General features: G+C 46.7%; 1 protein-coding gene across 11 annotated transcripts in view; it reads left to right on the plus strand.

Moving 5' to 3' along the window:
- Positions 1 to 25,310, plus strand: part of LOC408393 (agrin) — a 336,061-nt gene that overhangs the window by 37,143 nt on the left and 273,608 nt on the right. For 7 of the 11 annotated variants that reach the window (XM_026444279.1, XM_026444281.1, XM_026444282.1 and 4 more), the window contains exon 1: positions 12,175 to 12,671. The exons of the other annotated variants lie outside the window; for them this stretch is intronic. The gene's annotated coding sequence lies outside the window, so the exon portion shown is untranslated. Of the gene's footprint in view, positions 1 to 12,174; positions 12,672 to 25,310 lie in introns of those variants that run through there. 11 annotated transcript variants of the gene reach the window in all.

Here is a 25,310-nt window from a genome sequence, read left to right on the forward strand (position 1 = left end):
GCATAATTAGGTCCTGGGAGGACAGATCCGGAAAGTCGCGTAACTTTGTAACAGAATTAACCCGCCCATATCTCGTCCCATCTTGCGCCCGCGTGTCCCCTTATTCGTTCATTCGGTTAGCCTCCTTCCATCTTGCACGCCTGGTGGAATCGCTTGGACGTTGGGCGCGAGGACCGGCTTATTAAATTCCAACTCCAACTTTCTTCTCATTTGACACAATACCGCCTCGTATCTTTGCACGCCTCGTAACTGCGTTTCTCCTACGGAACCCGCATTTTACACCACCCTTCTCTCCTCTCTGTCTGTCTCCTTCTCCTTCTCCCGTTCACCTCGCTCGATTCCCTTCCCACGTTGTTCCACGTTGAACTGTGACCTTCCACCACGTGCTTGACTTAAGCGCAATTTAATGTGGTTTAAGTTCGCGCAAGGAGTCGGGATGGAAACAAGTTGCCGCGCCTAATCAAGCCTCGCTTTAGAGAGACCCTCCCGCTCCCCAGAGATGTTGGAAACTACTTGTCTGACTAATAATCGCGGTGGATTTTCCAAGTGAAATTTCGGCCCGAGTGGATTCTTCGATCGTGCATTTTCAAAGGGTTCTTCCTTAGATGGAATTGTTTTCTCTTTTTTTTTTTCCTCGAAGGATCTTTGCAAATAGACTTTCTTTTCTTTCTCGGTCAGAAATCGATAGTTTCGATCACAAGTGGCGCAATTAATCCCCGTTCGACTTTCGGTTCGATCGTTGAGAAGTTGAGAACGGAAAATTACAGCGAGTCGAATCGCGGCTTCCTTTCGATGCCGTATAACCCATATCCGTGCGATATTTACTCCATAAATCTGACTTAATTAAAGTCGTAGCCCGATACACGGCCGATTCAGGGAGCCGGTAACAACGTTACCGTCTCACATTCTACGTAATCAAGTACACGGGACAAACTTGATGGAACGGTCTCTGATTACACCAGTTTGCCACCAGTCGTTCCGCTTTATCTGTCGCCCGGGACAACCACCGAATATCCCACGAGATAACTCGTGGATTAAACTTATCGTTATTCCACCCTTTTCGATCGAGCCTCGATCCATTCGCTCTCTTCCCCTCCCCTTCTTTTTCTCTTCCCCAAGAAACGAAAAATACACATCACACGCGTTAAAGGGATGCGACCGGAAAGCTGAGAAGTCGCCTTATCGCGAGGATAATATATTTCGCCCGCGACTTACGACTTCCGACAAATTTAAACGCGCTTCATAGGTATCCTCGATAGGTATCGATTTCTGGGCGGCACGGCTGGTGGCGGGTTCCTCGATATAATCGTGTTATTCCGGAAGCCGCGTCGTCGTCGTCGTCGTCGGTGGTGGTGCGCTCCTCGTTTTCCGTATTTGTCTTGTCTTCCGCTCTGCTCACAAAAGGGAGCCGAGCGGACGGACGGGTGAATATCCCGGCTGTTAGCGAGGGGAGAGGAGGAGGAGGAGGAGGAGGATGAACGTGTAGGCGAGAGACGTAGAGGGATCGGAGGGAGGGGGATGGAATTTGACGCAGGGGCGGGAAAATAAAGTGGAGAAATTCCACCTGGTCGGACGTATCCGCGGTCCTCGTGCGCAGGAAAGGAGATTCATCGGCGGTGGTCGAGCAAAGAATTCGAGAATTTCGCCTTTTAGCTGCGTTCATCCTGCGCCATCACGAGAGACGAATGAACGAACGAGAGATTTTGGCGAGGAAAGGAGGAAAGTTTAGTAAAGTTTCTTCTCACGAGGATACGATTTCGTGCCGAAGGAGATTTTTCGCAGCAGAAGAATAATAAAATTCGTTTATTCTATATAATTTCTTTAGAAAAGAAGAGTCAAAACTTCTAGTTCTAACCCTTATAATCGATCCTTGGCGATGTGGAATCTTGTTGTGCGCCTCTTTCTCATTTTCCCGCGTCGTTCCTCCGTTCGTTTGTAGAGGAAAGGGTCTGGCGAAATTAAAAACATTTAGTTCCGCGAGAAGGAAGGCGAGGAGCCGTTCTCATAAGCCGGTGACGCATCTTGGAGCCGGGGATAGGGGAGGATGGGCGGGAAGCTGGAGGGAGTAGGTGGAAATCTCGTATCCACTTTGGAGATGTACACGGGTCGGGCTTCGAAAGGGAGATGGGATGGGTGGACGAGACGAAAGGACTGGAATTAATTCGAGATACCAAGCTTAACCGAGGAGAATCGGATCTGATGATTTTCAACTAGTCCCCTCTTTTATTAATCGCGCAACGAACATTTTCACGAACGAAATCTGGAAAAACTTAAACGGGAATCGCGATTGGAATCGTATCGAGTCGCATAATCGAAGTTGGGAGTGGCAACGACGAGCAAGTGGCCGTCGATGCACGTGACGCGAAACGGGAGATGGGGAAAGGTCGGTGATGGAGGCTGCGTAAGCAGATTACGCAACTGTGTAATTGAATGGCCACTCTAAATACCCCGGCCGCTAATTAAGAAGGCGATCAATCGATTATCCCGAGCCGGCATCGATACGCGTTTACTCGTTCCACCTAGCCTCTCCTGATCCGCTCTTCTAGCAATGTACCCGTGACGCCGACCAGGGATTCGTAATATAGTTGGCCCGTTACCGGAGGGGCTTTTAACCCTCCTCGCCCTCCGCTGCGCCACTTGCCACCCCCGCTAAGTCTGTTATCAGCGAACCCCAGCCTCATCGGAGGACTGGCGCTCGGCTAACTGCCGATTATTGCCGCCGGCATAACCTTCGATTGAAATCAACCCCTAGCCACCGCGTTTAACGGTCTCCCAATCAACGACCTGCCACGCCAGACATGATATATCCTCCGTCTTTCCTACGGATCTATCCTCCATCTTCTTTTCCTCCTCTTTGCGAATTCCAGATGGAATTTTGGAAAAATTCACAAGGGGAAGGGAGAGAGATCGAGGTCAATAGGGCAGGCAGGGCAGTGTGTTGTTAATAGGGTGTAATTGGTGGAACGAATCAAGTATTTATATATATATATAGGGTAACGTTTGGGATTAAAGGTAGTTAATGAGGTTAGCGAGCGTGAGGTTGTTCGGTGCACGCGATGGTCGAAGGTATAATATTTGAAATATTGAGGCGGCAAGTGGAACGTTTAGCATCTTTCATGGAAGATTATGGGCGGAGGTGAATCGTTGATCCCACTGGCGGAGGTCGAGCTTTCGAGGGATTTAAGAGCCGGATGATAAATATTAAAATAACAATTTGAATTCCACTTTCGTTCAAGCTACGACGGAATCCCGAGAGGGTGGAAGGAAGGAAGGAAGGAAGGAAGGAAGGAAGGAGGGAGGGAGGGAGGGAAGGAAGGAGGTAAACTCGAGGGCGTGCGGATACTGTAGATTCATGCAATAATCATCCTGCGTGCTTAGTCTTCGCTTTCGCGCGCGATCCATTATCTTTTTCCACTCCGTTTCCCTCCCTCCTTATCTCCCCCTCCCTCCCGTGAAACATTTTTCGTGTTTCGAATCAAAGATATTACGCCAATCTTCCGTTATTTCCGCAAAGGTTTCGAGGAATTATAATATCGAGGATGACGTTGAATATTTCGATGGAATAAAACCCGCTTCCTTCGGAGAGCATTGAAAGGAAGAAAATTACCTTTTCGTACGCGGAGAGAGAGAGATATATATAACACGTGCCCCGTAGATGATACGCGACGATAGGAAAGGTCAGCGCACCTATGAATTCGCGGTTTTATTACGCGGAATCGATTCGAAGCTAGAAAACGTACTCACGATCTCAGTACCAATCTCTCCCCATTATGCACACGCGTTCTTCTATTCGAGTCGCGCTCTATTCAAAACTAATCTCGCGATACCTGATATCTGACGAAAGTGACAATTCCCTTTTAAATTTCGTCGCAACGATTCTCCTCCATGATTCGTAACCGAAAAGGAAAGGAGAGTATGAATGGAAAAAAATCGGAATACGTCGAATCGAAGGGCATGAACAGCAAGGACAACGGTAGGAAGTTTGCAACGTCAAGCATTCGCGTCAAAGGCTAATTGCAAAGCGAGGGAGAATACAAGCCCGTATTACGCGCAAACACATCCACCCGTCCCTTTCCCCTCGCTTTCCAATTGCCTCTTTTCCCTTCTGTCGAGCCTTACCTTTCACCTCCTCTCCCCGTAAACGCGTCACCTGTACGCAACGAGCGTACCACGGACAGGATGACACAACGGAGGTGAGGCGACGCCTCCGACTACGCTACGTGTGCGTGTACCATAGAGAAACGGGATGGTCTGTCCGTAGCTGGACCATGGTCCATCATCGGCTCGGCTTGGTATGGTACACGCGCAAAGCATCCCTCTGCACAGCGGCGCGACCAGGTAAACCTCCACCTCGAGACCGCACCGCATACAATCCCTCCACCCTCGCCCCACCGCTCCCTTTCACGCCGAGTCCAACCGCATCCGCTCTCTCTCCCTCTTATCAATACGCTTCTCCTCTGCGCCTCGCCCACGCCACGGATGCGTTCAGGGACGGTGGGTCGCGTGTGCAAGCCCTTCTCCCCTTTAACAGAGAGGGTGCACTCGGCGCAAAGGTGTTAATTGACGATATCGCGCGAAAATTGGGCGGAACAACGCCCTTTTAACGACATTAGAAAATTCGTTACAACGCCGGGCGAAAAATGATCGATCATCGGAGCTTTTTCCGTGTCCCCTTTCCCCCTATCCACTTCGCTCCCGCATGAAATTTCGCGACGTAATTCGATCGACAATGGAAGCTTTGATCGGATCGGGGTAAACGAGGGTTGCGTTCAAAGGGGAGAGGAGTATCGCGAAAATTGACGCGGCCGAGCCGCGCATCGATGGAAACGCGCGAAGGAAGGGATCTCAAGACTCCCCCTCCCCCTTTTCCTTTCGCGATTACGGATCGTAATTGAACGGATAATTGAAACGGATCGTTATCGAAGTTGCGAAACGTTATGGAGCGGCACGGTCACGGCAAACACCGCCGCCTCGAACTCTCGGCTCGAGCTCTCTTTCGCCCCTCTCTTTGAACGACGTTCGGTAAACCGACCGCTAATTAATTGGTTAAATATTGATTGAACGGTAAGATTCCCGCGTCTCGAGTGAAATTGCGCGCGGATTATTTGGGCAGAAGGCGATCAAAGATCGGCGGGGAACGAGACCGAGCGTCCCGTTTCTGGAATATTAATTGATTCGCGGGACGCGTCCTTTCCCTCCCTCTCGTTCGAAACGAGAGGAGGAGGTAATAATTATGATCGAAACGATGCCGAGCGACATCTCGTCCTTTCGATATCCACGTGTTCTCGAATCGATATCTCGGGTATAAACGGAGGAGCACGAGTACGAGGGCGTAAAAGGCGATCAGCGAGCGAAATTGAATTCCTTTTGCCCCTGGCCCATCGGTCTGCCCGCCACCGGCCATCTTGAAATTCCATGACGTCCCATAGAATCGCAATATCCCGTAGCATCGTGACGCGGCATTGTGAAGCAAGGGGTTGCGAGTGACGGGTTTCACGGCTATGGGTGTCCACTGTTTCGCGTATAATCCGTGACGTGGAATAGATCGAATCCAGTAGTTGCGAGTAGTTCCGTTGTTGAAACGTTGCTGAAACGTTGTTTGAAAAATTACTCTTAGAAGACTTTATTTTCGACGCGTCATTTGACGATATCTTTTACGTTCGAAAAATCGAATTAAAAGAGTCGAGTAATTTCTTTTCCTCCTCGACTCGATCATTTCTTGCCCTTTCTTTATTCACCCTGGTCGGAAGGGGAATTTTTTAAAAGAGGAGAGGGAAGAAAGAGGGAGGGTGGGAAAGCGCAAAGTGGGCAAGTTACTTGGCATGCAGGGCGAGGATGGTCGGGGCTGGAATTCCGTATGGATTAAGTAACCCCGCGCGCATAAACCCGGATAGAATCGTGTACACGTACACAGGTCGCGCGCTCCACGCTTTAAGCGTACATTTTTAAACAGCGTGCCGTGACTCGGTGAAATAAAAAAAAAAAGGAGCTCGATTTATTCGTCGTTTAACGAAACTTGATTTACCTCTCGCCTTCTTCCTCTTCCACGCGCTTGGAAAAGAAATCGTCGTAACCGTGTTTTTCACTAATTTCGGCCACGCTTCTCCTCTCCTCGAAAACGTTCTTATTCCAAGAAGAAGATCCCCAGAAATTTCAATCTGTTCCAAACACGTTCGACACTTTACAAAGCTGTTCCACCCACGTAGCTCCATAACTCTCTCGTAATAACGATACATCTGGCGAGTATAATATATATATATATATATATATATCCGACGAGGCGCGAGACCGTCTGAAAATCTTGTCAAAATTGTTCTTTCTATCGTCCCTCGTTTCCAAGATTTTTTCGCGCTCGAGGGGGAGGAGGAGGCTCGAAGGAGGGGGAAAAGATGCAGAGTGACAACGCAATTTCGCGGCGGGAACACGAGCGGGGACCCGTATAAAGAGATTGCCTTTCCCCGCTTAAAATTTTCCCACGTTAACCACGGAGCGAAAGTACACCGACAATCTTCGTCGAATTTACGTCGCGAACTGAATCGGATCGACGCGTCGACCCCTTGCGTTTACACGCGACTCGTATTATATACATTGGTTTAATAACATAACGTAAGAAGCGAGCGCGTTCTTACGTTAATGTATATAAATAAAGATCGCGCGATTATATAAATACGTATAATGCTTTGTTTCTCACGTATAATATTCGAATATTCGAGCGAGAATTTTCGAATTTTAATTTTCTTTCTTGACCGAGAATTTTTTCTCGAAGAGTTTCGGACAACGAAAAGGATAAGCAATTGCGTTGTGGGATTTGTGATTGTAAAATTTTCGCGGAAAATAAATAATTAAATAATAATTTGATAAAGAGACCGAGATTCGATCCTCGAAGAAAAATTTTCGAATTTTAATATTCTTTCTCGAGCGAAAATTTTTTCTCGAAAAGTTTTGGCAAACGATGCACTGGATCGAAGTGAATTTTGCAACAACGGAAAGGAGCAGTTGCGTTGGGATCTGGGATTGTAAAATACAATCTATTTTCGCGGAAAATAATTTGATAAAGAGACGAGATTCGATCCTCGTCGAGCGAAGAAAAATTTTCGAATTTGTCTTTTCTTTCTCGAGCGAGAATTTTTTCTCGAAAGCCAAAGAGTTTTAGTAAATGGTGCACTGGATCGAAATGAATTTTGCAACAACGGAAAGGAGCAATTGCGTTGGGATCTGGGATTGTAAAATATAATCCGTTTTCGCGGAAAATAATTTGATAAGAAAGTCAAGATTCGATCAACGGAAAGGACGAGCACTTCCGTTATAATCTGGGATTCTAAAATATAATATTCGCGGAAAATAATAATTCGATAAGGCCGAGATTCGATTATTGTCGAGCGACGAGAAATTTTCGAATTTGAATTTTCTTTCTCGAGCGAGAATTTTTTCTCGAAGAGTTACGGTAAACGGTGCACTGGATCGAAGTGAATTTCGAAAGAAGAGTCGCGTTATAATCTGGGATCGTGTAATCCGTTTTCGCGGAAAATAAACGCGGATGAGAAAGAGAAGGTAGAGCCAATCTTTTCCTATCGAGGGCTGTTTCCCTCCACGCATATCTCGCGTACGCTGACTCGTACACTTTTGAGCTTCCCCGAATAAGGGATCGACTTAGCAAGGGCAAGGGAAATTTGACTTTCGGACAGCTTGCCACGAAGATTTCTCGAAATGGATAACGGGAGAGAGGAGCTCGAAGCCATTCGATTATCGAACAGACTTGGAAACCTCCCCAACGAGAACTTATTTATTTCTATACCGAGGATAAATATTAAAACGTTCGTCTCGCGTTACACTAAGTCACAAATCGTGCATCATTTCCTCTTCTTCGAGAACTTGGTAATTAAAAATCGGTGTATCATCAAATCGGTAATCTCTCCCTTCTCCCGTTAAATGAAAGATGAAATTGTCTTACCGTTAATAATTGGGATCCTCCACTTCGATAATAATTACAAAGAAAATATTGCGATAAGAAAAGAATTGTCGATTTACGATACGAGGAGACGATCTTGAAATATTAACGCAGCCGCGAAATGGAATTTGAAATCTCGAGCGATTGAACACCGGCCTTTCGAACGTCGTTCGCGAATTCGATTGTAATTAATCTACTTCGCGTTCTTATATATCAATAATAAACGTGGAAACACGGCTCCTCCCGTCGAGTTGAACCGGTCCTCCATCCAAGATTCATCCTCGATTCGAAAGGGAGGGGGGCGAGATCGACGTCTCGCCCACGGCCATTAATTAACATCACCGGCTGGCTGATTAACATATTATCGCGGCAAGACAGCCGCCGGTGTCGGAAGCAAAGCCGACCCGCTTGCGAAGCGCGGAAGCGGTGAGATTGCGTTCCCCTGCGAGGGTTGGGGGGAGCCGAATGCCGAGATTCAGCCTTTCAGAAACGAACAATAATGGGGGGAGAGTAGGAAAGGGGTGGCAGGGAGATGGCGGCGTTCGAGAATCCCTCCAGGGCACGTTCGACTATTAACCCCGCCGAGATTCGGAAACGGCGACTGAAACCACCTTCCAAACTCTCTCAGCGTCCAACCCCTTCTCGAGCCGAGACGCTTCCACCGGAGAAGGAAGGCCTTGTCTCCTCGTGACAACAGGCTCGATTCGACGAAAAAACCACCATTTCTCAGAAGAAAATCGTCGATCAGCTTCCTGGTCGCGGATCGAGGGAGAGATTTCTCGACGATTCGCAAGCGGAACGCGTCACCTTTGGACCCCGGGGCTTTCGATGCTCGTTCGATAACGCTATTCAGGGATGGTGTACACGGGTTCTAAGATTAAAAGAAGAGACATCCGGTTTCGAAGCGTTTGAAAGTTTCATAAGTCACCGCCGGTTAGACGAGGGTGGGATGAAGGAAGAGGGGTAGGTGCTTTCAACGAGATCGATCAAAGCATCCGGTGGAACAGGATCTCGTTAGGGTGGAGGATCGTCGAGACGATTTTTCAGCGTAACGACTCACTCGCCCTGCGATTTTATACTCGAGCCTATCGTTTCGAGAACGCCTCTCCCTCCACCAGATGTAGATAGTAAATAATTACACGTCACGACGAATAAATTACGCTAATGGATCTGTGGCGCGTACTTGATCGACGGAAGATCGGGAACGCGATTCCACGGTTTATTAATGATTACTCCATATCATTGTATATTCATTTCGTTCATTCCGCGGAGTTGGATGAAGAAAAGTGGTGCGAAGCAATTTGTTATCGACGATGCGTTAAAAATATACAACGTGTTGATATCCTTCCACGAACAGAAAAATCGGAATAGCTCCGATCGAATCACTTTGCGACAATTGCGATTATTCTCAAGACTTCGAGAGAGAATAATCCTTCGCGAATATTTAAAAAAAAAGAAGAAAAATATTTATCTCGCACGCGTTCGATATTCGATCGTTTTCCGTATGTAACAATGCGGACGTTTTTATGCGGCAGTGATATCCGCAGTGACCCAGAAAGATATCGAATGATACACGTTTTTCCGCGATATCGAAAGTTGGGTGGGAAATTTATGCGACGATTCGCGTTCGACCCAAGTTCAACTCGCGGAAAACGGCGCGAAAGCGGGCAAACTGTTACGAGGTGACGAACCTGTGCAAGTTTTCGCAAGTAAGGCGGTTATCGCGTAAGATCACGGTTCCACGCTCCCCTATACAACCGCCATTGTCCATAACCGTGTTTCAGACTCGGCGTCTATTGTCGCCCCATTACATCTATCTCTACCTGTGCGTATCAACGTTCACGGCTGCGATTAAACCAAACGAGGCGATCGATCGCCGAACCGATCTTTCATTTCGACCCAAGCCTAGTAGTAGCCAACTCGATTCGTTCCAATAATTCCATATTTCTCGTACCAGGATCCACGAAGCGACTGAGATATCGTCGATTTATCCCTGATAACTCGTTTCGAATTTATTAGACGATGGCTCGTAATTTCGAGGAGAAATAAAAGTGAGGAGGGTGTCGCGAAAGGGGATTTCCTTTATGCTTTCCATTCGCTTTGCGTTTTGCAGGGGGGATCGCAAGTCGGGAATTTGGCGTACGCGTAGTGGCGCAGCTGGTCGCGTGGAGAGAGATCGAGGGAGAGACGCGAGAGTACGGAACGAGACGGAGGTGTGACGAACGAGAGGGGTCGCCGGAGGGGTAGCAGTGCGGGCCGGTTGGCAAAGGCAAACCCGAACAATTTGCCGTAATAATCCGATAACTGATAATATTGGCAATTTGCTTGTGTAGCTAAACGGATCTCACGGCGTAACGTTATCTCGGTATTATTGTTATTGTTGCGGAGGAGAGCTCGCCGAGGACGAGCTTATTTTCCTCTCCACGATTAATCCTCCGTCTTTTCTTCTCCATTCAAATTTCTCTCGTATCCTGGAAGTCAAAGTAAAACTCGAAGTAAGCCTCGATCCGAAAGAACCTGTTTAAACCGCTTTCGAGGAATCAAAGAGGAGTGGACGAAGACTCTCGAATCGACGCGAGTAAACTGGTTTCACGATTGATTGATTCCTCGCGTCTTGATATCGGCTTGGACCACGTGAAGGAAAAAGGGACGACGTCGATGTCGAAGAGAGAGAGAAAGGGAGACTGAGATTTTCGTTGGGTTAGCCACGGAAAACCGTTCACCGCGCCGAGAACAACAATTCGATTGATTTATCGCGGTTTACGTTAATTAATTGGAGACCGATCCTCGTGAATCACAACTTCGCTCCTCGTTGTTGCGCGCGGTTACATTACATCGACTGATTTCGCGACAATACCATCGATTCCCCTCCCCTTTTGTCCTCCTCCGTTCCGCCCTAGAACGTTCGTTCATCCCCGAGTATAAATGCGCGAGAAATATCTTACGTTGATTCCAGTGTAAATAAATCCGTCTGATACAAGTTTCAAAAGAGAGAAAGAACGAAAGAAGGAAGAAGGAAAAAGAGGGAAATAAAAGATGTAAGACGAGAGGGTTAATTCCCTCCCCCTCGATCGATTAGTAGAACGTTCCTCTCTCGGTCACGGTATTAACTCGGTAGGAATCGGAAATTTATCGACTTTCGACGCTTCGGAGGAAGCTCCCTCCTCCTGCACATCTTCCTCCTCCGGCGCGAGATACCGTTTCGAGATAGGTCGGTGAAAGAAAGTGGAAAGGATAGAGGATTTCTCCATACCGGTTATCTATTCCACCTGCACAAGCGGCGCAGGAGTAGCGAGTGGCAAGCGTGAAGCAAGAAGGAAGACTGTCGGTCGGCTGGTGTGCACCTGGCGCAGGCGCGTAGGCGCCCCCATCCCTCCTCCCTTCTCTGTTTATGCCCTCTGCGCCCCTTGCCACCCCTTATCGGTACGAGGGGCCGACGGAGGCCGCGGAAGCGTTGGACGAAGAGGAAGCGAGGCGAGTTTCGGGGTTTGGGGTCGGCCGACAGCCGAACCGTGCTTCAGTCGGCCGGCGAACTCGCGTGCCGAGCCTTCGTCCCGCTCGCGTTCCTCGTCGTCGTCGTCGTCCACGGATCCCACTTTGCTCGGGTCGGTCCAACCATGCAAACGAGGCCCCCCCGACGCCACGTTCTCCCATCCTCGCCGGGTGCCGCGTTCAAGTCGCCGCGTTGATCGTTTATTATCGAGTCGATCCAGGTGGAAATCGAGTCGAGGAAAGTGGCGGTTCAGAACGAAGCCGAGTGCGTAGCCGAGGATGGCCGAGAGAGGAGTAATAGCAGCAACGGAATTAGTGCTCGTATAGTTCATGCACGGTATAATATGATTATCGGGGAGGAAGGATTCCACGGAGAGACTCGATCAGTAGTGTAGTACAGTGTAAGTGTGTATGTGATAGTGCGTAGAACTTAAGTAGAAGAAGAACCCTCGAAATCGTTACAGCTGACTCGCCACGTTGGGGAAGGAAGATCCGCTCCTTCGATTCGCGTACGCGTTCGTCGTTCGAGATCCCCTTTCGAGATTTTCTTTCGTTATCGATAACGGGTTTGTGCACTCTTGGACGAAACATTTTTCGATCCATTAAAGTCCATTCCCAAGCCGTGGGAACGGAGAAGCGTGTTTCTTTCGTTCAAAATCGTTGAGTGCGTACACATAGGATATCGCGATACCTCGGTGACCGAGCGTCGTCAACATGCACGCGCGAGGAGAAGAAATATGATCCCGTGGAAGAGTCGGGTGAGGTTTACGAGGTGGGACGGGTCGATAGGGAAACTCGCGATACCATCTATCGTTTAACCGGTGCTCCTTATCGTATTCGTCTCGGCAAAAGATATCGCGTTGGAGCGTGGCTTGGAGGAGATCGAAGAAGGGAAGAGAGAGATTGGGAGAGAAGGAGAAAGGAAAAGAAGGGGAAATCGAATCGACTGGTTGCGGTGCGGAATTAATCCAACGTTAACGAGGAGAAGGATGTAAGAAGAGTTTCCTCGGGATCTGTGAAACGGTGTTTGTCAGTGAGAGAGCCGGATACGCCGCCGGTAGCGTGTCTTTTATTTTTCTCGGCTTCGTCCTTGGAGAGTGAAGTGTCGTGGAAACGAGAAGGAGAGAGAGAGGGAGAGAGAGAGGAGAGGATTACAAAGGAAGAAGGGACAACGCGTGTTAATTAAAGAGCGGGAGATACCGGAGGGAAACGAACAGAGCCAGCCTGACAGGTAAATATTTACCGACATCGCGGCACGGTAAAATCGCAATTTCAGGCCGCGTGTTTTTCTTTCTCTCTGCGTTCTTCTTCCGTTCCGTTGTAACCCGGAACAACTGGAGGGCGGAACTGTTGTGTATACCTCTGTCTATGAGTATCTGTCCGGCGTGTATAACCTTTCGTCGATCGTGGATTCGTTCTAGCGGCGATCGAAAGAGAGAACAAGCGTTTTACGAAAGAAAGAAAGAAAGGAAGGAAGGAAGGAAAGGAGGGAGGAAGAGAAAAGAAACTATGGAATGACACGCGTGAGCGATTTTCAGCGTAATCAGTTTACACGCGAGTTTTCCATTTGACGTGCGTTCTTCATTTTTCTTTCTTCGTTGTTACACGAAGGGGAAAAAAACCTGGAAAGAAAAAAAGGTAGTTATGTTACGTTCGACATTTAAACTCGTAATGAATTAGAATCACGGGAAGTCACGTGACCGGACGCGTTATACCAGGCGAGCGTAATCGATCTGCCAGTTGCCATAATTCTTGCCCACTTCGCCATTCCCCTTCCTCCTCTTCCTCCTCCTTCCTTTCTTCCTTTCGAGCGAATCGTTAACACGCGTTCGTATCCCGAAAGATGTACGTATTTTCGAAACAAATTAATGCTTTTCCTTCGAAACAAACCCCCTCCTGCCTGTCCACCCCCTACAATAAATCAAATTTGAAATTTTTCCGCCCGTGTTTCGACACGAGAACAGATTAAATCGCGTCTCGTCCAATCCACCCCATCCACGCTCATCCATGTTTTATACGCGCCAATTTAATGCCTCGTTAATACGGTCCACTCACATATTTTATAGCGATTGACTGACCGGTGTAACATTTGGCTGCCGGTCACGAACGTAATAAACGTGATCGGTGTTTTATCGGCTGGTCGCGATAATCTCCCTCCCTCTCTTTCTCTCTCTCTTTCGTGCAACGCTCGTATCGTAAAAAATCACGATTCTTTCACGCGTGATATCCGCACAGGAGAAACATATCAAACGAGATCGATATTATTAACTTGGAAATAAAATTTTTCGAATCGATTATCATTGGTCGGAAACCGATCTCGTTCCATCCGGGTTTACCTGTTTATCCGCGTCTCGAGATTCATCGTGGGAACGAGATTAAAGAAACAGCATCAGTTTCAAGTCGCGTGGAAGTTTGTTTGCTTCTCGCGGGCGTCGCGGTATCGATCGATAGTAATAATAATTGTGCACGTGGCTTCCATCCGTGCCTATACAATCCCGGCAACATTAAACTTTAAATCGGTGTATCCGTTTAAGTTGGCGAATCGATCGACGGCCCAAGATAAAATTCTGATCGCGGCAACTTGGAGTCAACTGATCGTGAATCATCGCACGAGTTATGATTTGCGTAGGATATGGAGATGGTGGGATTTTAGGAGAATGTTTAGGGAGCGGATCCTTCGAGGTATTTTTTAAAAATGTATAAAATATCGAGTTTGGTTTATCGACAACGTGGCCGAATGAATTGGTAATTAAACGATCGAAAACGACGAAACAAATGGTGTTATTCCCGTTGTTTTCGATCGAGTCGGGACACAACTAATGGATACAATTGTTGTTATTTATTGAAATAAACGAAAGGGATACGCACAAGGGGGATGTTGCGTGTATATTGTAAATATTATTTTCCTCGGCTATTATCGGCGTTAATCGCGATGCCAAATCGTTTCAATTTCGTGATGAATACGTCGTAATGAAAGACAAATTTTCTTTCCCTTTTTTTCACTCTTTTTATTTTTCACCCGTGTCCAGGAGGAGTGGCAAAATTATGATAACGTGGTGATTAATGAGAGAAACGGAAGAGTGAAGTGAGTATAAAACTAGTCGGGCGTCCAGTAGTAAATATCAACGACTCGGTGGACATGGATTTCTTTATCCATCCGGCAATTAATTATTTGCGGCAAAGATGAAAATTTCAATCTTATCGATATCAGGGACGCCTCTTTTCCCGTAAGGATTCGATACTCTTTTCATTTCGAAATTAAATTTGTAAAAAATCCATTCAATCCTCTTTTTTAAATCATTACGTCAATTTATCGTACAAGGATTCGTAATCGAAATAGATTTGAATTCGTATAAATGAAATTATATTCACCGTTTCACAGAAGGAAAAAAGAGAGAGAAAGAAAAAAATATACACGTATATATATATATACACACAACATAAACGCTGCGGTGAATGTCGGAATATTGAGATTTAATTAATTATATTTTGAATGCGGTTATACTTGTTTCAAACGAACATTCATTTCATAAAGAAAGAAGCGAAATACCGCGAATAGAAACGGTGAAATTGTTGTTTGCCTCTCTGTCGCGAGGCTTTAGAAAACCCTCTCCATATTATTTTTTCCGATTTCGTACCAAGTTAGGATTAATATGAAACACGTAATATCATTTGCGCACCGGTATTATTTTTTTTCTCTCTCGCTAATTAAAAAAATATTAAGTGGGGAATTAAATTCTTAACGAACGGGATCGCATGGAACCGGACGAATATGCTACTTTATTGTTCCTCCGCTCTTCGCGAAAATATCAATCTTGCAAATAAATTAACGAACTCGACGAGTTTTGTAAAATATACCAACTCGCTCGAGTCGTGTTCCAGATTTTATTATTATTTACCCATACGGCTCTTTGTTTCCCATCGAAATTCCGCGTTACAATCATTTCGCGAGGACGAAATCATATTCATTCGCTTAATATTTTTCAAGCTCGCGCAAAATTTCTCTGATCCCCGTTGATCAACCCTTATTTTATTTCTCGTATGTATTCGAGAACCTCGTAACTTCTTGGCTCGAATTATTCAGTCCAAGAAACAGAAGTCGGCGGGTAGTTATCCGCTGGTACTCGTTAACAATTATATCCGTTGGATATAATTGGACCATCCGAAATCCGCGCGCCCTTTGACCGGGAGAAGAAAATAATTTTCGTCCGCCTTCGTTTCCATTCGTCCATTGCCCCGCTTTCCGCCCTCGTTCCACGAGCGCGCGGACAAACGTACCTACGTTTCCGCGTCCCTTTTCAAATCTTTACTTTTTATTTATTTATGAAAGAGCGAACAAACGGGCTTTCAAAATTGCGAAAATAATAATAAATAAACTTAACGAGAGGCCTGCATCGCGCGCCCGGATGCATGCACGCGATCGTTTCGAAACTTTCCGCGTTTTTTTCCTTTCTCCACGAAATAATTATATATGTATATGTACACACCTTGCTTCGACTCTTTCTCTCTTCGAGTCTATTATTATTCGTCGAATAAATATCGTTTCCTAAATATCCAATTTTGTACTTTTCGCTGCGTTATTCTTCTTCCGTTACAATCGTTGTGTATGTATGTATTTGTATGTATATATATATACACAAGCGTTATACCCGGGTGTATATTATGTTTAATTCATCCGATGTAATCAGATTTCGGTTTGTCGATATTTTACACGGGGAAACCGTGTATGCGCGGTTGAATTGAAATTATCTCCATTAATCACAGTTTGTCCGACAGTCTCGATTTCCCTCGGATGGGTGATCAATGAAGGGAGGATATTCAAGAATGACTAGTGTGTATCTCAAAAGTAGGGCGATGTAAACGTTTAATCGATATTTCGAACCTGTCGATATAATCTCCGGCTATACATCCGTATACATCTGTGACCGATAATAATTCTATCACGCGTTCCCCTGGATTATCCTGGATACACAATTATTAACGTCAACTTCTGTATATCGTGGCGTTGAAAGGCTACATATATCTATATATATCTTTGTTCGTTTCGAGGAGGGAAGTGAATGTCCGAGTAAATTCTCTCTCGTTAAAACTTTCCCTCTTCTTCGAAAATAAAGAAGAAGAAAGGGGAGAAAGAGAGGGGATACGCAGTTTGTATCGTAAATAACGATTAATCGAAAGTCCGGATCGCTACTTTTCTCGCGAGTTGTGCCGCCGATGTTCGAAAACATTGGCATGGTCGTTGATTAAGTTCTCGTTAAAACTTCCCTTTGATCTTATTTATTACGCCCGACTAACTCGCGCCGCTTCGATATTCACTCCGTGAAACCGAGGTTAATAAGCATATAAAACGAGCACGTCCAAAGGAATTTCATTTCCCGCGTTCGCGTTTCCCTCTTCTCTTTTTCTTTCCCCTCCTCTTGTGTTTGCGGAACACACTTGCATTTACTTGTAACTTTACTTCAACGAAACTGTCTACGGGATTTCCTCTGTGAAATCGTAGGAAGGAGACGAGTCGTCGAAATTCTGATCTTCTTAGATCGTACACAGGAGATTATTCTTTCGCACGAGCGAAAAAAAAAAGGGGAATTTCTCCCATTTCTCGTTATTGTTCCTCGTTAAAAAGGTACGAAACCCTGCGTGGAAGGAGGAGGGAAAACAAGATGCATCCGAGGTAAACGGTTAAACCTCCACCTCTCCGTTTCCATCTCTCCCTTCTTTTCTTCCTCCTCCTTTTCTTCTGCCGTTCTTTCGCGACGTTCAACCGCAGCCGCAGCTATCGCACAGGAATCCGTGCACTTTCAATTAAAGTGACGCGGCAGCCTCGGCTGCATTAAGGGCGCTCGAGGCTGTACGGCGTTATGGCTTCAATTAAGGGTTGGAGGATGCGAGGGTGGGCGAGTGACGATGGTCGGTCTTCTCTGGCATTTACTCCTCGGAAAGGCTCCTCGAAAGGAGGCGAGCATCCGCCATTCGCGTTCAAGAAGGGGCGGTTGGGGGATTGAGGTACGAGGCGACCGCAAGACTGAAAAAAGAACGATCCGAGTATTTAAAAGCCCGACAAAGTTTCGTTTAAAAAGCTAATTAACTTATCCAATTACCGTCTCGCCTGTTGGGGGACACCGTGGCCAAGAGGAGAGAGAGAGAGAGAGTCGAAGGAAGATCGCCCTTCTTCTCATTTCGCCCTTTCTCGAGCAATGCCGCAGGATTTCTCGCGATCCGAGCGCCGAAAGCGCTTTCCACGACAAAGACGGCACGGCGAAGGGGGTGGAGGAAGATCGAGGGAAGGAAGAAAGAGCACGAGAATCAATTTAGCCCGCGACTACCACTACGATCTTTTATGAGAAACTGCACGGGATTACGAAATCGCAAGAAACACAAATCGTCCCCGGGTCGACTCGTTCCTCTTCTAGATTAATGATTCCCTTCTGCCTTCCATCTCTCGTTTCGTCCAACGCGTACGCCTATTTTCTCCGAGCTTTAGATATCGTCGCATCCTTCTATGTATATATATACATATATACACGTAGTATATACACGTATATACTTCCTCTTCCATCGATTGCGCCTCTCCGTCCGAGACTTTTGCACGGAGAAAAGCGTGCGCCAATCGAGACGAATTATTCGAGACGTATTTGTCGATCGTGGCCGCGGACTGAATTCAAAGCGAGGGAAGGGGGACAGGATTAAACGCGGTTATTATAGCTCGTAGCCCGATTGATCCGGATAATCCCTCCCTCCTCCCTTGCTCCATCATTTTTTTCCTCTTTTCCTTCTCTCTCTCTCTTCTTTTTTTATTTTCCTCCCGAGTTGCTCCCTTTAATTCGGCCGCGCTTGCACGGGACGCAAATAATGACGCGCCGGAGATAAACCGACAGACACACCGTCTGGATTTGCGGCCCCGTCGTGTGTATCCCCGCACGTGAGAAAATATCGTGTTTACTATGCCTGATCAAATAGCGTGTACTCGTGTGTATCGCGTTCCTGTCCTCCGTCCCTCTTCTTTTCCGTGCGCGGAGGGGTTTACGGCCCCCGATCCCTCGCATGCAAATGCGCCACAACGCGATTGCCTCTCCGTCGATCACGCGAACAACGAGGATACGCTTTTAATAGGCCGGTCCCTTTCGAACGACGATTCGTCCAGTTTTGAATTCCTGTAGAATTGTGAGAAGATCAATCAAAGAAACTCGAGCTCGAACGTGTAAGGAGCTCGTATAAGGATATCATTGGTTGGTTTTGTTAAACGTCGAGAAAAAATAATCGTTCCAATCGTTTTAATCCACGGAAGAATCAAATTCTGTCGTTTAAACGATATGATTAAGAACAGGGGTGCCTCCCTCCTTGTCATCGGAGTATTAATCTTTCAAAGGGGCAAGATTTCGGCATCGTGACCCGACATTCTTCGGGGGTCTAACCGATATTTCGTGGAAGAGGATCACGTTCTCCTTTCCCTGCGGTTATGCAAAGTTCGCGGTGGACGGGGATTGGATGCACGCAGTTGACCAAGTCGCCACTTTTTTTCCTTTTTTTCTCTCAACCGCACGAAAATTCCCTCGTAACGCACGCGATGTATTTATCATCGTAGCGGGATAACGATTCTCTCAACATTTTTCCAACGAGGGAATACAAGCACGGGGATAGAGCACGATCGTTAATCGTGAATTCAGATCGTATCGTGTCTCATCGTTTCATAGTTCGCGTTTCAAGCTGGTGATGAGAGAGGAGGAGGTGGCGTTAAATCGCGCCAATAATTTTTCTTTCTTTCTTTTTTACGAGGCGGAAACACTTTCCGCTTCCGGATGGAAGAAATTTCGCAGGCCTAGGGAAGAGAGAGAAATTTATAACCGCGCGGGGTAATATCGTCTCAAATTACCGGTGGAGGGGGAGAGGATCGTGCATAATTCACCGGTGTCACCGCGAAGCACTACCCTCCTTGAGCTATGATCGCTTTATTATCTCGCGATTACGCGCGCCGGTCCATTTGCATTAATTATCCTCCCCTCCCGCGAAATAGAGTCGCGCTCGTCTGACTCTGCCACGTTTGGTGGCGAGCAACTGGTAAAGGATGTAATAAACGTACCGGTCAGTGTTTCTCTCTCTCTTCGTCGACCGCAATCGCCGTATAATTCTCGATAAGATACGCTTCGACCGCGCGATTATATTAAATGTCGGTTTAAATCAAGGCCAAGAATTGGAACGAAATAACGTCTCGGTTATTTTTTTCTCGTTGAGAAGAAAAAAGGAAACGCAATAAATGTATAACTCGATCTATAGGATGGAGAAAAACTTGGAAAGAAGAAAATTCGAGAATATTCCCTCCTCGTTTCTCTGTCGTCGTGTTTAAATTACGTAACTGAGAGAGGGAGAAGAGCGAGACGAATCCATAGGAATCGAACGTGTAAAGGAAAAGTGAGGTCGAAAGAGAGTGGATCGATATATCTGTGACGCGTTTAAATCGCGATGAAACGGTTACACGATGGAAATATCAGCGCGCGTGCGATGGACACGGTGTATATAGAACGGACGATTTTACTTAGGCTCGTGGCTAGTGGCTTTCGGTTCATGGCGCATCGACATCTCGAAAATAGCCCGGCTAGTAAAAAGGTATTGTCGTTGGAACGACCGCGTTGGTCACCGGAGAGACCCTTTTATATCCCGAGTCGAAAGACACACGAACCTCTGGAGAAAGGACGATCGAGCCATACTGCAAACTCTCGTGTTATAGTAGAACCAATCTTCGGCCATCTCGCCGACAGCCAACGATGGAAAAACGGGGAGAAGGGGGTGGAGAGAGGAGGAGGATGGGGAAGCGAAGCGAGAGAAAGGAAAGAGATTACCTCGGTTAAAATCAGGAAGAAGCGACTTTTCGACGTTCGCGAGACAGTCGTCGCGTCGACGAGTTCCTTCCTTCCTTCCTTCCTTCCTTCCTTCCTTCCTTCCTTTCTTCCCTCTCTTTTCACCGTCTGTTGAATTCCATCGTATAAACTACTGGCCCTGACAGACAAAGGAGCCAGCCGCCGTCCAGCACCGGATTTTCCTCCACTAACACGTTCATCCTCCCCAAATAGGAAGCGCACGCGATCCTCGCGACAGCCGAAAGCTGAACGAGCTCTCTTTCCTCCCCGATCCAACGAGAATTTACACCGATCGCCTTATCCACGTTTCCTCTTCCTCGACAAGAAAGAACAATTGTTCCAAAATTTTGCGTCTATTTTCTACCGTTTTACATCTGGATTTTAATCGATAACCAATATATAATAAAAGAAATCTTCTACTTTCAATAATTATTATTCGTAAATATTCTCTCGAATCGAGATCCTCCTCCTCTCCATTCCTCGAGATCCTCCGATCCTTCTCTCCCCGAGGAAGAACGCCTGGAATAAAAGATCTCGCGGTCAGATTTCCTTCCACACCCTCGGACACTGCGCAGGGGCGGTAAATTCTTTTTTCCTCGCTCAGGGGTGGGACGTTCGGCTGCAGCGTTGGAGATTCGTCAAGCAATTTTCGCGGGGGCGGAAGACTGGAGACAAAGTTTGCGGCCGGGGGAAGGGGGAGAGGGAAGGTCGATAGTAAACCAAATTAAAGATCTCACGAGGGGGCGGTAAAGCAATTTTGTAGTCCCGCCGCGGGCGAGCGCGAAGCGTTTCTACGTCACTGGATACGAATGGCGGGTACGGAGGGTAATGGCGAGAGACAGAGAGTCTCGGGGAGAAACGTATCCCTCCATCTCTCTCTCCACGAGCGCACCGTCTTCCAGTAAAACGTGCGCGCTTCGATATACGTACACGGTGAAATATCGTGAAAAAATTGATATCAGTGTTGTTTATTATAAGAAGTTGCTATAATTTCGCTCGAAAAATGAATTTGAATTTTAATCGAGGGGCGGGGATCATTCTTGGTGAGAATCTATGGAAACACGCGTGAATCGGCCTGAGATTCGGATTGATGAGCATCGATCGATCGATATACCGCATGACGATGAATTTGCAAATAAAATTGCATGTGTATCATCTTCCAGTAAAACGTGCGCGCTTCGATATACATACACAATGAAATATCGTGGAAAAATTGCTATCAATGTTGTTTGTAAGAAGTTGTTATAGTTTCGCTCGAAAAATGAATTTTAATCGAGGATTAAACAGGGGCGGAGATCATTCTTGGCGAGAATCTATGGAAACACGCGTGAATCGGCTTGAGATTCGGATTGATGAGCATCGATCGATCGATACACCGCGTGAACGATGATGAATTTGCAAATAAAATTGCGTGTGCATCGTCTTTCAGTAAAACATGCGTGCTTTGATATACATATACACGGTGAAATATCGTGGAAAAATTGGTATCAATATTGTTTATTATAAGAAGTTGTTATAGTTTCGCTCGAAAAATGAATTTTAATCGAGGATTAAACAGGGGCGGGGATCTATGGAAACACGCGTGAATCGGCCTGAGATTCGGACTGATGAGCATCGATCGATCGATACACCGACGATGAATTTGCAAATAAAATTGCGGTGCAATCTGTGCGGGCGGGATTACGCGTATTCCCTTCAGATGAACGGTGCCCGGGTAAATAGATCGATGGTAGGTGTAAGAATAATTGAATCGCGGTTCCCAATCGTGTAACAGGGATTTATGTTGAATTTATGCGAATCGATAGCGTTTGATTCGAGGAGGAGGAGGATCGTTTCATCGCGCACGCGAGAAACCTTCGGGAGAAATTGTTTTCTACGAGGTTTGCAACGAGAGCCTCGTTGTAAAGAAAACGAATCGCGATCTCTAATCTGCGGTACGAGATTCAAATTTAAAGCTCTCCTATTTTTTTCCGTGCAAGAATCCCTCGCGAATCAATCTCGTCGATTAAGATGGAAGGAATTTTCGAAAAATTTTTGCCTCTCCTCCCCCCCTCCGTTCCGGGCGACCATTCGAAATTTATGCGGGAAAGTTTGGTTCGCCAACGGATTAAAGCATCGTACCTTGTCGGTGATGAATTATTATGGCTTACGAGGAAACTTATATGGAATTTTGTATTGCTCGCAGGGCGGCGAATTAGAACGTCTTACTTGTTACGTCGCCTCCTTCCTTCCGCGTTTTCCCTCCATAATCGTTCCCGTATCGAGGCAATAATCATTCTGGAAAATTTCTCGATATTTTATAACACAACAGTTTGCATCACAGCGGTATCGTTCATACTCACGATGCAAGAAAGATGAATCAAAGATTGGATGGAAATTCTTTTCTATCTTCTTTCAGAAGGAAGATAGATAGATTCGTCCATTCTTGCGAATTAAGTCATATCAAGCGTCTCCCTTTCGCATCGCATCCCACGTCGTTTTACGACGTGTTTTCACGGTGAACGGTGACGCGTACGTAACGCGTATCTGACCTCCTTCGCCTCCACTCCACGTTTCTTTTATACCTCCTGCCTCTCCCCCATTACAGGGAAAAGCTTTATTGAGTCTTCGAGGGAACGGGCTGCCGTCCATCAATCTCGTCCGCTTGATTGATCGTCATCAGCCGTCGGAGTTGTTGCGGGGAAAATAGGGAACGGGGATTTCTATTTTTACTCTCTCTCTCTCTCTCGTTAATAATCGTTTTGGGAACGACAAGTTGCGTAACGGGTGAACGTGTACGCGTTTCGAGCCGAACGGAAGCTATTCGTCCGTTCGAGTAACTCGGTGAACACGGCACGGATCGAATATCAAGGACAAATTGTTGGTGATATGGCGTGGAACGGAGGCGTTCGTAACTTCGGAGGAATGAATTCAGAGTGTTGATTATGGCTAACCATTTGTCTTCGCAGAAACAGCTGTTGGAAAGTTCTCCAAGTAACGTACGTACGTACGTTATCCGTAATGGAGGATCAAATTGATTCGTACGTGGATACGAATCTACGTTTCTACGTTCCAACGACCTCCAGTGAAATCCAGCCATCAACTTCCCCCTCCCCTTATTTACTTTTATATTTTATCGCTTATATCTCTACTCGAATCACTTCAACACTTCAAAATCCTTTCGATCGACGCGGAAAACGCTTATCGAGCGAGATAAAACACTCGATGAACGTTACACGATTCGCAAAGTCGAGAAGACAGGAAATCGAACAAATGGGGGCCGCGATGCGAATGCGGCTGACGCACGATGGAATTAGAGACACTTTAAGGGAGGAGGTGGGGTTAATACCACCGGTTATCTCGTTAAAATTCTGCGGAAAGCGTTTCGCGGAATTGCGTCTCGGGGCCATCACGTAGGGAAGGGTGAAGAGGAAGGAGGGTTGCGCCTTTCCTTCTATCCATCGCGTTCTATGCTTGCGAGCATCGAGGGGGAGAAACGGTTTGTTATTAAGTCTTCAACTTTGGATGGAAACGCGTGCCCGTCCATCATCGCGGAGGAATCGAGTTCCCCCCTCCCGCCTAACGATTTTCTGGCTTTCGATGTAATTAGAAATCAGGTTGATGCGAGATCCTGTCCGAGCTTTTACCCCCTCCTCTTTTCGGCGAATGAGGTTCTCAACCTGGGGAGGAAAGGTTGAAACGAAACAGGCTCGTTCTCCTCACCTCTCCTCCTCCCCCGTTCTCCATTGTACGATCGTGGAATGCCGTGACGAGTTCGCGTCCCCGCCAATTGCGGGGGAATGATTTCTCTCGTCCCAAGCGAGCGTGCGAATTCGATTTTCCGCCTGTGGTCAGGTTTTCGACGAGTTTTATCCGCTCGGGTTTCGATTTCATCCCCTCCCCCTCCACTTTTTCCGCTCGTTTTTTCCATTCTTCCTTTTTTATTTCCATTTTCTTCCTTTTTGGAATTCGCAAAAGGCAAATCGTCGATCGTTTTCGTTTTCGTTTTCTAATTTCTTCTAACGAGATTCTCTATTTTCGTCACGAGGCCGCGTCGTTCGAAGCCAGGCTTTGATCACGACGACGTTTCAATATTTGAAACGTTCCATCCGGGCCGGAGATGATGCTGGAATTAGCAGTTTATTACCGATACACGCACGTAACGTTTTGGATGTCAGTTGGGGAACGGGGATAATCGACGTTTCGCGACTGTTATGCTCGGCTACCCGTCCAATCTCGATAAAAATGAATCGGCAATCGCGAGCCGGAAGATTACGTTTCCTCGAGCGTCGATAATTTCGTGCGCGTCTGAATGGCAGATTTATCATGCAACAACAAGAGCGTATCGCGGAGATACGATGGAAGCGATGGATATTCCCTCGGGATCGGGGGAAAGTTTCTCGTACCAGTATTTCTCTTATTGTCGCGCTTCCAACTACAAACGAAACGGAAGAAATGGAAAAAAAAAATCTCGCTCCAGATTTTGGAGTGAGAGCATCGGAGAGAACGCGATAACGCAAATAAAATGAGATGATCGAAAGAAGAACGCGAAGTATTATTGATAATTTTGAATTTCGGCTTTTCCCGACACTCGAACGAATTTCCGTGCGGTAAAGCAGCAAAAGTCAGTGTCCTCGTTTTTCTCGCGGGCAAAGTTTCGCGCGTATTCGCTTTTGAAAACTGAAAGGGACAAATCGAAGGCAGCGAGAGGAGGAGGAGGAGGAGGAGGAATAGAGGGAAAGAGCAGAGGAAACGGAGTAAGAAAGCGGAGAAGTCGAGAGTCGTCGGAATACATTTCTCGGTTGTCTATTGGTCCTCGAGATGCAAAGACGTCTCGAGGAGCTACGGCGTTTTTCTAATCTCGAGAGCGAGCGAGAGGGGAAGAGCGTGAAAGGAGAAAGTTGGCTCGAGTGGGTTGCGAGGATAGGGCAGAGGGAAAGAAGAGAAAGAGAAGGAGAGGAGGAGGAGGAAGAAGAAGAAAATGATGCGGGAAAGTTTCTCATCAGAGTTTCTCATCTCCGCCCAGCTCTCTGTCGCTA

The sequence above is a fragment of the Apis mellifera genome, linkage group LG12, assembly GCF_003254395.2.
Source record: "Apis mellifera strain DH4 linkage group LG12, Amel_HAv3.1, whole genome shotgun sequence".
Taxonomy (NCBI): Eukaryota; Metazoa; Arthropoda; class Insecta; order Hymenoptera; family Apidae; genus Apis; species Apis mellifera.